Source organism: Balaenoptera ricei, chromosome 13 (assembly GCF_028023285.1).
Source record: "Balaenoptera ricei isolate mBalRic1 chromosome 13, mBalRic1.hap2, whole genome shotgun sequence".
NCBI lineage: Eukaryota > Metazoa > Chordata > Mammalia > Artiodactyla > Balaenopteridae > Balaenoptera > Balaenoptera ricei.
In genome coordinates, this window is record NC_082651.1 from 14,877,180 (window position 1) to 14,892,568 (window position 15,389).

Genomic DNA, 15,389 nt, shown 5'->3' on the forward strand with positions numbered 1-15,389 from the left:
TACCACTACACACCCATTAGATTGGCTAAAATCAAAACATTGACAACACCAAATGCTGACGAAGTTGTAGAACAACAGGAACTCATTGGGGGTGGGAATACAAAATGGTACAGTCACTTTGTAGGGTTTTTGTTTTGTTTTGTTTTTGTTTGCTTTTTCCTAGTAAAAAATTGTATTTACTTAGAAGCATTCAGAATGTCAACAAAAGAGCTGCAACTTTTTTTCTTTCTTTTGCGATTATGGACTGGTATTCAGTTAACAAAACAACAATTATTTCATATAAGCTGCATCAGAGACAACTGAAGATGAAAAAACTACCATCCCCATATATAACTAATTTGTGCTGTGCACCAACAAGAACCTGCTTTAAATTTCCATGCCAATTTACAACCCCCATACCGTACCAGGCAAGGTTAGTGGCTGTGGAAAGTACCACCAGGACGCAGCTATCTAAATACACATTCAGTAGTGTGTTAACTGTACAAAAAAAGGCACTGTACAGTTCAAAAACAAATCATACACAGCCTTACATTTCAATTTTTTTCTTTAAAAGGGGTGAGTTGTGTACGGGGGGGTTAAATACTTTATGGACAAGAAAAAAAAACTGCACTAGAACCAACTTATTCATCATCTTCTTCTTCCTCTTCATCCTCATCTTCCTCATCTTCCTCTTCTTCCTTCTTTTTCTTTCTTTTCTCAGCCTTGACGATTCCCTTTTTTGCTGCATCAGGCTTCCCTTTAGCTCCTTATGCAGCAATATACTTTCTGTACTTTTCCTTCAGCTTAGGAACCTTCTTCTCATAAAGCTGCTTTTCATCTGCAGCAGTGTTACTCCACATCTCTCCCAGTTTTTTTGCAACATCACCAATGGATAGGCCAGGATGTTCTCCTTTGATTTTTGGACGATACTCAGGACAAAACAAGAAAAAGGCTGAAGGAGACCTCTTAGGTGCATTGGGATCCTTGAACTTCTTTTTTTGTTTCCCTTTAGGAGGAATATAAGTTTTCATTTTTCTTTCATAACAGGCCTTGTCTGCCTTTACCATGTCTTTGAATGTTCCTTTCTCTTTAGCAGACATGGTCTTCCACCTCTCTGAGCACTTGTTAGAAAACTCTGAGAAGTTGCCTAAAATATCTGAGTGCTTCTTCTTGTGCTCCTCCTAGCAAGTTTTACAAAGAATGCATATGATGACATTTTGCCTCTCGGCTTCTAAGGATCTCCTTTGCCCATGTTTAAGTATTTTTCCTCAGCGAGGCACAGAGTCGCCCAGTGCCCTTCTGGCTCTCACTTGCCTGGGCACTGTCTCTATGGAGCTCAATGACTGTATAGCCACTTTGGAAGACAGTTCGGCAGTTTCTTACAAAACAAAACATACTCTTACCATACAATCCAGCAGTTGCACTCCTTGATATTTATCTAATGAGTTAAAAACAAATTTCACATCAAAACTTGTACACGTGTTTATAGCAACCTTATTCATACCTGTAAACACTTGGAAGCAACCAAGATGTCCTTCAATAGGTATATATATAAACAAACTGTGGTATATTTATACAATAGAGTATTTTTCCTCATGAAAAGTAATGAGCTATGAAGCCATGAGAAGACATGGAGTAACCTTAAATGCATATTTCTAAGTGGAAGAAGCCAGTCTGAAAAGCCTGCATGCTGTATGATCCCAACTATACAGCAGTCTAGAAAAGGAAAAATAGAGACAGTAAAAAATCAGGATTCTCGGGAAAAGAGGGAAGGATGAACAGGAGGAGCACAGAGAAATGTCAGGACAGTGAAACTACTCTGTATGATACTGTAATGGATACATTACATTATACATTTTTCAAAACACATAGAATCATACAACACAAAGAATGAACCCTAATGTAAACTATGGCCTTATTTAATAATAATGTATCAATATTCATGTATCAATTGTTAACAAATGCATCACACTAATGCAAGATGTTAGTAATAAAGGAAACTGGGGAGGAAGGAGTTGGATAAAGAAGATATATGTTTCTCTAAACCTAAAACTGTTCTAAAAATAAAGTCTATCAATTATTTTTTAAAAACTCTATCTCCAGAGTTAATTTTAAAAAGGTAAAAACTTTTAAACAGGATTTTCTAACCTATTTAAAAGTTTCTAAAGCACTCTAGTGGGTTTTGAACACATTTATTTAAAATGTAAATGTAGCATATTCTGATTAGCTTGCAGGAACAATTGATTGTCATTAGGGAAGATGAAAATTGACTAGCCAAATTTCAACATAAATTTTTGCATAATTGTTGGATGAGATTGAAATATAAATCACTTGGAATTGATTATTTTTGTGAGGTGTCTTTTACAGCTATTTTAGATATTAAAACAAAACTTTAAATCCCTATGAAACAAAATGTCAAATCCAGATTTTAGCTAACATTTATTGTTACTGTGTACCAGACACAGTTCTGAGCACTTTATATGTATTAATGATGTATAGTATTCCAATAAAAATCCAACAGGTAGGTACCACTATTCATCCTATCATCCTATTTCACAGATGAAGAAACAGAAAGAAAGAAGAAAGAAAGAAAGGGAAAGAGAGAGAGAGAAAGAAAGAAAGAAAGAAAGGAGGGATGGAGGGAAAGAAGGAAGGGAAAAAGAAAAAGGGAAAAACAGGTGACATCATCAAGGTCATACTGACTTTAAGTGGACTAGCTGAGATTTGAACCCCAACAGTCTGTCTCTAAAACTTATATAAATTATTTTAAATATAAATAGATTAAGTACTCCAATTAAAAGGCAGAGGCTATCAGATTGGATTTAAAAACCAAGATCTAATTAAATGCTGTTTACAACATACGTACTTCACATTTAAATACACACATAGGTTGAAAGTAAAAGGATGGATAAAATATACCATGCAAACATTAATCATAATAAATCTGAAATGGCAATGTTAATATCGGACAAAATAGACACAAAACAAAGAGTATGAATAGAAAATTAAATGGGACATTTTCATGATAAAAGGGTCAATTCATCAATAAGACATGAACATTATAATATGTACACACCTAATAAAAAAGTTTCAAAATACACTAAGCAAAAACTGCAGAACTAAATGAAGACATAGACAAATCCACAATCATGTTTGAAGAGTTTAATATCTTTCTCTCAGTAGTTGATAGAACAAGCAGGCAAAAAGTCAGTAAAGACACAAGAGTTCAACAATACTATTAAGTGACTTGATCTAATTGACGTTAATAAAACATAGAATACACACTCTTTTCGTGTGGAAATCATCATCATAAAGAAAATCTTGCACATGTTCATTTTTTGTAATAATGAAACACTTGAAACAAAACTGGAGAATTCATAAATAGTAGCATTTTTTACAAAGAAAAATCATACAGCAGCTAAATAATCAGAGCTAATTTCATTCATATGGATCAATATGGATAAATCTAAAAAAATCTAATAATGAGTAAAAGAAGCAAGTTGCAGAATGATAAGTACAGTGTGATACCAATTTATTAAAAGCCTTAAAACATACAAAACAATGTTGTATTTTAGTTATGGATACTACATACTTAATGAAAATGCACTGGCTGTTTGGGAATGACATATTGCCACTTCAGGACAGTGGTTACCTCAAAGAAAAAGGGGAGGGAAATGAGATCAGGCATTCAAATGTATTAGTAATATATTTTTTTAAGAAAAAAGGAACTAATAAAAATTACTTTTGCCATTACTTAAAATATTGAAAAACTAGATATTATCATAGTGATTGACTGTAAGAGAATCCAACATTCCACCTACACCTATGTTGCTGAAAGCCTCTGGGCAAACCACACAACCAAGCAAGATGGTGTCCTCTCAAATTGATGATTGAGTGTTTTGGGGGAGAGAGTCTTAGTGCCCTTCCTTCCGTCTCAAAGGATGAGATGGCTCTCTTCCTATCCAATCCGTCTATGTCTACATATAATCCCCATCTCCTAGTCCCAACTCCAGGATCCTGTTCCATCAGTTATTGCCTCCCTCTCATGCTTGTTCAATCTCTTGCTCTTGATAGCCTATGAACATGCTCAGATCTCTGTTAATTAAAAAAGAAAACTGACCTTGGCCTTGATAATGTCATCTTTCTTTTTACCTGCAACTAAATTTTTCAAAAGGAAAGTCTAATTACTGCCATCCATTTTCTCAACTCGCAGCAATCTGGCACCCACTCCTATCACTCCTTTGAAACTGCTGTGGCAAGCTCACCAATGATCTAGTTTCCAAATCCAGAGGTTATTATGCAGTCCTTATCTCACCTACCTCTCTGAGACACTCTCTTTCTGAAATTTTTAACCCCTGGACTTCTAAGAGCCACAGCTTTCCCATTTATCTTGGTCCTCTCTTCTTCAGGCTTCTTCTTTGGCTTCTCATTGCCCACCCCCTCCACCTCAATGACTATTCTAACTAACCTTATCTACCTTATCTCTTCTTCTACCTATGTGCTGGTGATCTCCCAAATCTCCGCCTGTAGCAGGACCACTTCCAGACTTCTAGACCTATGCATCCAATTGACAAATAGTCCTCTCCACCTGGACATTCCACAAATATCTCAAATTCAACAAATACAAAATAAACTCATTAGCTTTCCTATGGTGCTATCTCCTCCTGCTCCCCATCTGCATTCCTTGTCTTAGTCAATGCATCTATGGCCACCCTAGTTACCCAGCAGTTAGATCTTCCTAATTCCTCATCCCCCAAATATCAACACACACTAAGTTTTGTTGCTCCTGTGTTAGTTCAGGCCCAGCTCATTTCTCACCTGTGCTATTGCCATAGTCTTCTGCCTAGAAATCTACCTGCAGGATTTTCCTCAAACCATCCATTCTCCTCCCTACTACCAAAGTCATTTTTCTAACATGCAAGTTTGATAAGTTCCCTCTCTTGCTTCAGATCCCTCAATGGCTTCCCTCTGTCCATGCCACAGAGTTCAAGTTCCTCAGCATGTCTCACAAGGTCCTTCATAATCTAGCCCCTGCTCACTCATTCAGACTCATCTCTAGTCCCTCCTCTGTTATACTCCAATAGTAATCAAAGAAATTAATATTGAAACACTTCTAAAGTATCAACACACAACTATTGAGCTATTAAAATAAGTGAAAAAACGTTTAAAAAACTTTATTTAATAGCACGAAACTGAAATTACTGAAATGTCCACCAAAGGAAGAATGGATAAGGAAATTGTGGCATCCTCAAGGGATAATATTACCAATAAAAAAGAATGAGCCACTGCCATACACAACAAGAACATGGATGAATTTCACAGATATAATAATGAGCAAAAGAAGGCAGACACAGGAGAATACAATCTGCATGGTTCTATTTATATGAAGTTCAAGAGTAGATGGAAAGGGTGATGGAAACCAGAATAGTGGTTACTTCTGGGGGTGGTATTGACTGGAAAGGAGCACAAGAGAAATATCTGGGGAGCCGGAAACATTCCAAATCTTCATCTGGGGGTGACTACATGGATTCTGTCTATCTCTCTATCTATGTCTATCTATCTCCCTCCCTCTCTCTCTCTCTCTCTCTCTTTGTAAATATTAATCAAGACATATAGTTAAAATTTGCATACTTTGCTGTATATATGCTACATCTTAATTTAAAAATTGCTGGGAAGTCCCTGGCAGTCCACTGGTTAGGACTCGGCGCTTTCACTGCAATGGCCCAGGTTCAATACCTGGTTGCAGAACTAAGATTCCACAAGCCACGCAGCACAGCCAAAAAATTAAAAATAAGCAAAAAATGCTAAATTTTTAGAAAGTTTGATAGCTGGGTATGGAGAGACAGATATATTGCTGGCTCCACTGTAAATTGATAACAATCTTTTGGAAAACGGTCAGGCAATATGTAATGAGAATTAATACTTGACATCATTTCACCCACCAATTCCACTTTTGGTAAAAAAAAATTTCCTAAGAAAATAACACGGAAAAAATTTAGAGAGCACTTGTAAAAACATGTTTAGAACAGTATTATCCACAAAAATGGAAAGTTGTATACAAACCAAATGTCCAATTACTGGGAAAAGTTTAAACTGTGGTAAAGGAATACAATAGAATTGCATATAACCATTTTAAATTGTCTTGCAACTTGGTCAAATACATAAAAAATTATATCAAAATAATAATTCCAAAATTAGAATGCAAATATAATATACCAAATTATATCAGTTATCTATTATGCCCTACAAACTACCTACAATTTAGTGGCTTTTTTTTTCTTTTGGCCACACCATGCAGCTCATGGGATCTTAGTTCCCCAACCAGGGATTAAACCCACTCCCTCAACAGTGAAAGTGCAGTCCTAACCACTGGACTGCCAGGGAATTCCCTAAAATTTAGTGGCTTAAAACAACCATTTTATTTGCTCACACTTCTGTGGGTTAGCAATTTGGTCTGAATTTAGCTGCATGGTGTTTTAGCTGGCCTGACCTGGGGTCACTCTTGTGATTGTAGTCATCTGGCCGCTCGACTGGGGCTGGATGGTCTCAGACGGTTTCATTCACCTGGCTGGAGTTTGGTGCTGGCCGAAGGGTAGGCCTTTCTCTCTACATACTCTCTCATAGCAAGGAGGGCAGGTCAAGCTTCTTCACAGGATGGTGGCAGCATTGCAAGGGGGCAAGAGCAGAAACTGCAATCTCTTGATCAAAGCCAGTCATAAGCCAGTAGAGATTCAAGAGGGGAGGTAATAGACTCTATACCTTGATAAGAAGAACATCTAGGTCACATTGCAAAGGGTGTTATGAGAAGGAATGGTGGAGTATGTGGTCATTAAACAACTTACACACCAATGATTCACAGCCAATCCCACAAGGAACATATTAATCATGTGTAGTACGCTAATAAGGATTGAAGAAAGATCCAAAAAGCTGTAGCAAGTTGTTTTATACATATGATTTTTTTTCTGTAAAATTGTTTGCAAATTGTTTTTAGAACTAAGAAAAGAAATTTACATACCAAAATATATTCATTTGACCACATTAAAAGAGAACACAGACGACTATTTTGTGCACAAGCAGTGCTCATAAAAGGTATCAGATAAGTAACTCCAGTGTTTCAGATTCTATATTTAATGACAGAACAGATATGGCAGGGACCGAATCAGCTTTCCAGGAAGCTTCAAACAAAGATTTTCTGAAAGATTCCCCACAGTTTGTGATAGAAGAAAGTGCTACATACCTGCTTATGAGCAAAGGTTTTTATTTCACCTAGGACTTCTTAGTAGCACTGGCCTACACTACCAAAACAGGTTCCCCACTCATTATTTCAGATTTCTTCCACTCACTGAACATGTGTCCTCACATTCTTATTTCTAAAAACTTTGTACTTCACATCCATACTCCTTTGCTACCCATTATTGTATTTATTTTACCATTTTGTTCTGATTTCTTCTTGCTTAGATGCCTAAGATTTCTCCTAGATATAAGGACGTACAGCCCCTAAAACTTAGTGTGACTAAACTGAACTCATGTCCCCCCAAACCTGCTGCTCTTTCTGCCCCCCTGGGTTAGTGGCATCTTCATCATTTTAGGCACATCCAGGCTCAAAACTCTGGAGTCACCTCCATTCCCTCCCTCTCCCTCTTCAGCTAGCATCCTGTTGGCTTCCTCAGCCAGCTGAGTTGACCTTTGAAAAGCCTCTTCTGACTGCTTCCATTCTAATCCCCAAGGAAGCCCAATTCAGGACCTTATTAACTCTTGCCTAATTACAGCTGCCTCTCATCTCTTCATGATTTTTTTTCCATGCCTCATGCTGACATCTGCATTATCCTTATAAAATAGACCAGTCCAGGTACCCCGATCAGGAAATTCAAGTACCACTTGTCTTCTAGGTTATAGACAGAAGGGGATATTTACCTCCTTCCCTGCCCTTAGCAGCTGAGGTTTTGTGACATAAAAGATTGGACACCAAGCTTGAACTCTTGGAGAGTCAGGAGGAGAGTCTGAGGGTTGAAGATGAAGTACATCTAAGGTTAGGGGTAATACTTTGTGGATCAAAATGTCGTCTACAGACCAACAGAACCAGTAGCACGTGCGAGTTTGCAAAAATGCAGAATTTCAAGAGCTACCCCAGACCTACCCCAGAGTCAGGATCTGCATCTTAGCACTATCCATGTGATTTATGTGCACACTAAAGTTTGGGGAGCATTCTAAGGGGCACCCTTTGTGCACTACTTTAATCCTTTTGGCCTCAGATCTTACTCCAGTGGAGACTCCTGGAGCTTAGTTTCGCAAAGTAGTGTAGCCCACATGAGATTGCCTGCCCTCAGAGCAGGGCCAGCTTCGTGCGTCTGAGATGGGTCTGTGCACTCACACACAGAAGGGCCCCACACTGGGTCTAATTCTCTGCTGTCGCCATCTTGAAATTGTCAACGATTTTTGAACAAGGGGCTCTGTATTTTCATTTTGCACTGAGTCCTGCAAATTATGTAGCTGGTCCTGCTCCAGGATAGGGAGAAACAGCAAAGTCTGGGTCACAGGCTGAGTGATTTCTCTTTAGGACATCCATAAGCTCCCAGACTCTTCTATGATCCTAATGGAATTGGGAGGGTGGGGAGAACTCCTCCCCAACACCTTCATCTGGAATGAAACTGGGTTTTTGCAACTCTGACAAATGGGGGAATGAAGCAAATTTGATTTGATTTTGGAACACAAAAGAGTATAATAGTACTTGCATTTCAGGTTACAGAGCAAATTCTTACCCCTTCCATGAAGACTTTATTATGTCAGGCGTATATTTCAAATTCTGTGGTGGCTTTCCATTACCCAGAAACTAAAGTACAAACCTTGTAGTAAAACATTCGAGGTTTTGTTTGATCTAATGCCACCCTAGTCTACTACCCACTAAATTCTCTCTTGAACCTTAAAGATGGGGGATAGGGGGTGGAGGGAGTCAAGTCTTCCTTCCACCCCCATCCCCCATCCACCCAGACCACATACTTGACTCCAAATAGCCAACCCTGATATTAGGTTCTTATGAGTACACAGAAACTTTAAGCATTTATACAAATAAATAATATGCACTTTGTTTCCTTTTCTTATACAAAAGGTAGCATACTGTATTCACTGTTCTCTCCATTATTTTACTTATGCTACTGTCCTTAGCTTGGGATATTTTTCTATTTCATCTTCATTACTATGTCAAGCAATCTTCAACACTCATTGCAAACCCCTTGCCTGAGCATTCCCAAATCCCACTAGTTGCAATTTAAGATTATGTTCCTGGGAAATTAAATAGGAACTGTATAACTGAACTGTAATTAGCTGTTCAATATCTCAGAAAGTGTCTTAGTTTTGACTTAAAAATGGCATTTCATATGGGTAATCAGATTTAAATTTAAATAGACTTTTCCCTCCCCTCTTTAGATTGCTATAGGATCCTTTTCTTACTGAGAAGCATAGCATTTAGTGACCTATACTCTTTTATTCCAACACTTCGCATCAATAATATTAACCCTGTATGAATCTAAGTCTTTCTAGGTTCGTAATTGTCTTTTTTTTCTTTTTCTTTTTTGGCTGCGTTGGGTATTTGTTGCTGCGCGCGGGCTTTCTCTAGTTGCGGCGAGCGGGGGCTACTCTTCGTTGCAGTGCATGGGCTTCTCATTGCGGTGGTTTCTCTTGTTGTGGAGCACTGACTCTAGGTGCGCAGGCTTCAGTAGTTGTGGCACATGGGCTCAGTAGTTGTGGCTCACGCGCTTCGTTGCTCCGCAGCATGTGGGATCTTCCCGGACCAGGGCTCAAACCCATGTCCCCTGCACTGGCAAGCGGATTCTTAACCACTGTGCCACCAGGGAAGGCCCTCATGATCATCTTTTATGCCTACGTCACACACGGCTCTTACTCAAGAGTACTGACTCTTACTGCCTCCACCATCCTTATGACCAGCACAACCTGCACAGGTTGTCATCAACTTTACAACCCACTGCTTAGGTAAGCAAAGCATGAAGTCACTCAGGCATTGCAGCTGGTATTGCTTCCAACTATGTGGGTTTTTTGGTTTTTTTTTTTTCTTTCTACACTGCTTGCTAGTTCTAAATGAGGTCATAACAACAGCAGTTGGCACATCACACAGATCATGTTCTCTAATTAATCAATAACCTCATCACTAATTCAGGTTAGGAAAGCTTGTGCTGAAGACCTCCTCTTGCAGATGGACTCTCCATACCCAGCACATATGCCTTCCAACAGCTCTGGGCCCACAGCCAAAAAAATCAGTGACCAAAAGGGAAGAAAAGAAGACCAGTCCTGTTAGAAAATGTTTGGATAAGGATTCTGATTGTCTTGGCTGGGCTCCTATGCCCATCTCTGGACCAATCACTGTGTCAAGAGAGATGGAATAATATTATTGCCCACTGCTATAACAAGGACCACTGCTATAACAAGGACCCACTGCTATTACAAGGACCTTCTGTTATTAACAGAAGAAGCTGGGGAGGCAAATGTATCCTGAATAGATAAGAACACTAATTTCTACTCCACGTTCAACTGAAACAGATTCCCTGACCTTCACCTTCACCAAGTGGGTTCTTTTTTGTTTTGTTTTGTTTGTTTGTTTGTTTGTTTGTTTGTTGGCCATGCAGCATGTGGAATCTTAGTTCCCCGACCAGGGATCAAACCCATGCCCCCTGCATTGGAAGTGCAGAGTCTTAACCACTGGACTGCCAGGGAAGTCCCACCAAGTGGGTTTTATTTTACCTCTTGTGTTATATACAGGCATACCTTGCTTTATTGTGCTTCACTTTACTGTGCTTCACAGATATTGTGTTTTTTACAAGTTGAAGGTTTGTGGCAACCTTACATTAAGCAAGTCTATCGGCACCATTTTTCCAAAAACATTTACTCACTTCATGTCTCTGTGTCACATTTTGGTAATTCTCACAATATTCCAAACTTTTTCATTATTATTATATTTGTTATAGTGACCTATGATCTTTGATGTTACTATTGTAGTTGTTTTGGAGTGCCATGAACCATGCCCATATAGGATGGTGAACTTAAGTGTGTGTGTTCTGGCTTCTCCACTGAATGGCCATTCCCCTGTCCCTCTCCCTCTCCTCGGGCCTCCCTGTTCCATGAGACAGAACAATATGAAATTAGGCCGGTTAATAACCCTACAGTGGCCTGTTGGTGTTCAAGTGAAAGGAAGAGTCACAAGTCTCTCACTTTAAATCAAAAGCTGGAAATGATTAAGCTTAGGGAGGAAGGAATGTCAAAGCCAAGATAGGTGGAAAGCTAGGCCTCTTGCACCAAACAGCCAGGTTGTGAATGCAAAGATAAAGTTCTTGTCAGAAATTAAAAGCACTACTCCAGTGAGCACGTGAATGATGAGAAAGCAAAACAGCCTTATTGCTAATATGGAGAAAGTTTTGGTGGCCTGGATAGAAGGTCAAACCAGCCACAATGTTGCCTTAAACCAAAGCCTAATCCAGAGCAAGGCCCTAACTCTCTTCAGTTCTATGAAGTCTGAGAGAGGTGAGGAAGTTGCAGAAGAGAAGTTTGAAGCTAGCAGAGACTGGTTCATGAAGTTTAAGGAAAGAAACCATCTCCCTAACATAAAAGTGCAAGGTGAAGCAGCAAGCGCTGATGTAGAAGCTGCAGCAAGTTATCCAGAAGCTCTAGCTCAGATCATTAATGAAGGTGGCTACACTAAACAACAGATTTTCAGTGTAGATGAAACAGCCTTCTACTGGAAAAAGATGCCATCTAGAACTTTCATACCTAAAGAGGAGAAGTCAATGCCTGGCTTCAAAGCTTCAAAGGACAGGCTGACTTTCCTGTTAGGGGCTAATGCAGCTGGTGACTTTAAGTTGAAGCTAGTGTTCATACACCATTTTGAAAATCCTAGGGCCTTTAAGAATTATACTAAATATACTCTGCTTGTGCTCTATTAATGGGACAACAAAGCCTGGATGACAGCACATCTGTTTACAACATGGTTTACTGGATATTTTAAGCCCACTGTTGCAATCTATTGCTCAGAAAAGAAAGATTCCTTTCAAAATATTACTGCCCGTTGACAATGCACCTGGTCACCCAAGAGCTCAGATGGAGAAGCATGACAAGATTAAAGTTGTTTTCATGCCTGCTAACAATCTCCATTCTGCAGCCTATAGATCAAAGAGTAATTTTGACTTTTAAGTCTTATTATGTAAGAAATAGATTCTATAAGGCTATAGCTGCTGTAGACAGTGATTCTTCTGATGGATCTAAGCAAAGTAAATTGAAAACCTTCTGGAAAGGATTAACCATTCTAAATGTCATCAAGAACATTTGTGATTCATTGCAAGAAGTCAAAAGATCAACATTAACAGCAATTTGGAAGAAGTTGACTTTGAGGAGTTCAAGACTTCAGTGGAGGAAGTAACTGCAGATGTGGTGGAAATAGCAAGAGAACTAGAATTAGAAGTAGATCCTGAAGATGTGACTGATTTGCTGCAATTGCATGGGAAAACTTTAACGAATGAGGAATGGCTTCTTATTGGATGAGCAAAGAAAGTGGTTTCCTGAGATGGAAACTACGCTTGGTGGAGATCTATGAATATTATTGAAATGAAAACAAACAATTTAGAATATTACATAAAAGTAGTTAATAAAGCAGCACAGGGTTTGAGAGGATTGACTCTCAAAATTTTGAAAGAAGTTTTACTGGGGGTAAAATGCTATCAGACAGCATTGCGTGCTACAGAGAAATCGTTCTTGAAAGGAGGAGTCAATTGATGTGGCAAACTTCACTGTTGTTTTATTTTAAGAAACTGCCACAGCCATCCCAACCTTCAGCTACCACCACCCTGATCAGTCAGCAGCCACCAACATTGAGGCAGAGACCCTGCACCAGCAAAAATATTATGACTCGCTGAAGGCTCAGATGATCACATTTTTTTATCAATAAAGTATTTTTAATTAAGGTATGCACATTGTTTTTTTAGACATAATGCTATTGCACACTTAATAGACTACAGTATAGTGTAAACATAACTTTTATATGCACTGGGAAACCAAAATATTCACGTGACTTGCTTTATTGCAATATTTGCTTTATTGCTGTGATCTGGAACCGAACCCACAATATCTCCGAGGATGCCTGTAAATAATTGTCACATACTTGTTATATAAATAAATTTAATCTCTTTTCCACAAGAAAACCTTCAAATATGTTAACAGCTTATTTGTCCTCCCTGTTTCTTCCCTTCTCCAGCCAGTAACCCCACTGCTGGTTTCCTCCTAGGTCTGGCCGTTCCTTCTTTTTCTCCTTCTCTGGCCCTTCTTCCCTGAGCCTTTCCCTACCCCACGATGTGGTCTTTTGTGGGTTTTTACCTTGACACTTTTCTCTTCTTCACTCTCTACATTCTCCCTGGGTCAGTTAGCCATTGCCTGCTGCTCTGTCACTAGCACACCACAACAGCATTTCCTATGCTTTCAGACCTTTCTGACTCTATGCTTTTTCTGACAGTGTTTACCTTGTCACAGTTAAATAAAATCATGCAACACCTCCACTTAGGAATTGTATACATTATTTATTTTATTTTATTTTATTGAATAACTTTGCCTTACAATGTTGTAATTTCTGCTGTATAGCAAAGTGATTTATTTATTCATTTATATATTCTTTTTCCTATTCTTTTCCATTATGGTTTATCACAGGATATTGAATATAGTTCCCTGTGCTATACAGTAAGACCTTGTTGTTTATCCAACCTATATATACTAGTTTGAGAATTTTATAAATTACTTAATCATTTGTATAAGTTAGGATTGTATTTGCTTGCACATAAAGATAGCTGGTGGGACTTCCCTGGTGGCGCAGTGGTTAAGAATCCACCTGCCGGTGCAGGGGACACGGGTTCGATCCCTGGTCCAGGAAGATCCCACATGCCACGGAATGGCTGGGCCCGTGTGCCACAGCTACTGAGCCCAAGCACCACAACTACTGAAGCCCACGCGCCTAGAGCCCGTGCTCCGCAACAAGAGAAAACACTGCAATGAGAAGCCCACCCACCACACGAAGAGTAGCCCCCGCTCGCCGCAACTAGAGAAAGCCCGCATGCAGCAACGAAGACCCAATGCAGCCATAAATAAGTAAATAAATTTATTTAAAAAAAAAAAAGATAGCTGGTGTCTTAGTCCATCTGGGCTGCTATAACAAAAATACCACAGACTGGGTGGCTTAAATAACAAACACTTACTTCTCGCAGGTCTAGAGGCTAGGAAGTCCAAGATTAAGGTGTGGGCAGATTTGGTGTCTGGGGAGGGCCTGCTTCCTGGTTCATAGACAGTGGTCTCAGCAGACAGGGCAAGGCAGCTCCCTGGGGTCTCTTTTACGAGGACACTAATCCCATTCGTGAGGATTCCACCTCATTACCTAATCACCTCCCAAAGGCTCCAGCCCCTAATACCATCACATTGGAGATTAAGTCAACATGTGGATTTTCGGGAGACACAAACATGCAGTTTATAGCAGCTGGCTACAGCAGTACAAAAAAATAAGTTGTTTCTATGCCTCAAGTCACAAGAAGTTAGGAGGTAGTCAGTGTAGTGCTAGTGTAGAAACCCCCCAGCACCATCCATAACCAGGTTCCTACTACAATAGATGTTCTACTATTTCTCTGCACTTCATGAAAAAGTACTTTGTAAACTAAAAAGTGCTGTATAAGCATGAGTTGTTAACAATTAATCCTTAGATTTTCAATCCAGACTTCCTGAGGTCCTCTCTTCCACTGACTTCTGAGCCTGCACCCCTCCTAGCACCTTCACCCTCCAGCCTTGGCATGACCTCCCTAAAGCCCCTCTGTTTGTTTGTGGAAAATGTATTGGTAAGAACAATTTTACAAGATAAACAGCAAAAATACACTATTAATTGCTTCACCTTTTCTTGGGTAGCCTTTTCCTTTTTTTCTATTTCTTCTATTTGTAAACATTGGTTAACGTTTCAAGCTCCCCAGCTCTGGAGAAATCCTCCTGCCTAGCCCTGATTACCCTGAGCTACCTACCCTAATCCCAATCTAGATATGGAAAGCAACTGCATTTGCATTGTGTTCACTGCTCAAAGAAAAAGGGACAATAATACATGAGTTTATCACACTCTTCTCTTGCGGAGCTTGTTGAAAGTAACAGCATGAGCACTGACAGTGGGAGTTGTAAATTGGTACAACTACTTTGAAGGGACATTTGGAAAACATATCAAGATGTCTTTTAAATGTTCACATCCTTTGATAAGGTAATTTCTCTTCTATAGAATTTCTCCTAAGGAAATTGTCAGTGATAATAATTTGTAGAATCATGTGGTAAAGTCAAAGATGGTCAGCAAAGCCTTGTTTGGAGTCTCAAATTATCAGAAATGTTGAAAATTATGGGAT

The 15,389-nt window shown here is 39.2% G+C and overlaps 1 pseudogene; it reads right to left on the reverse strand.

Annotated features, from left to right (window-relative positions):
• Window positions 1–620: 620 nt before the first annotated feature.
• On the reverse strand, window positions 621–1,231 carry LOC132376715 (high mobility group protein B1-like; annotated as a pseudogene).
• Between the last annotated feature and the right edge of the window lie 14,158 nt (window positions 1,232–15,389).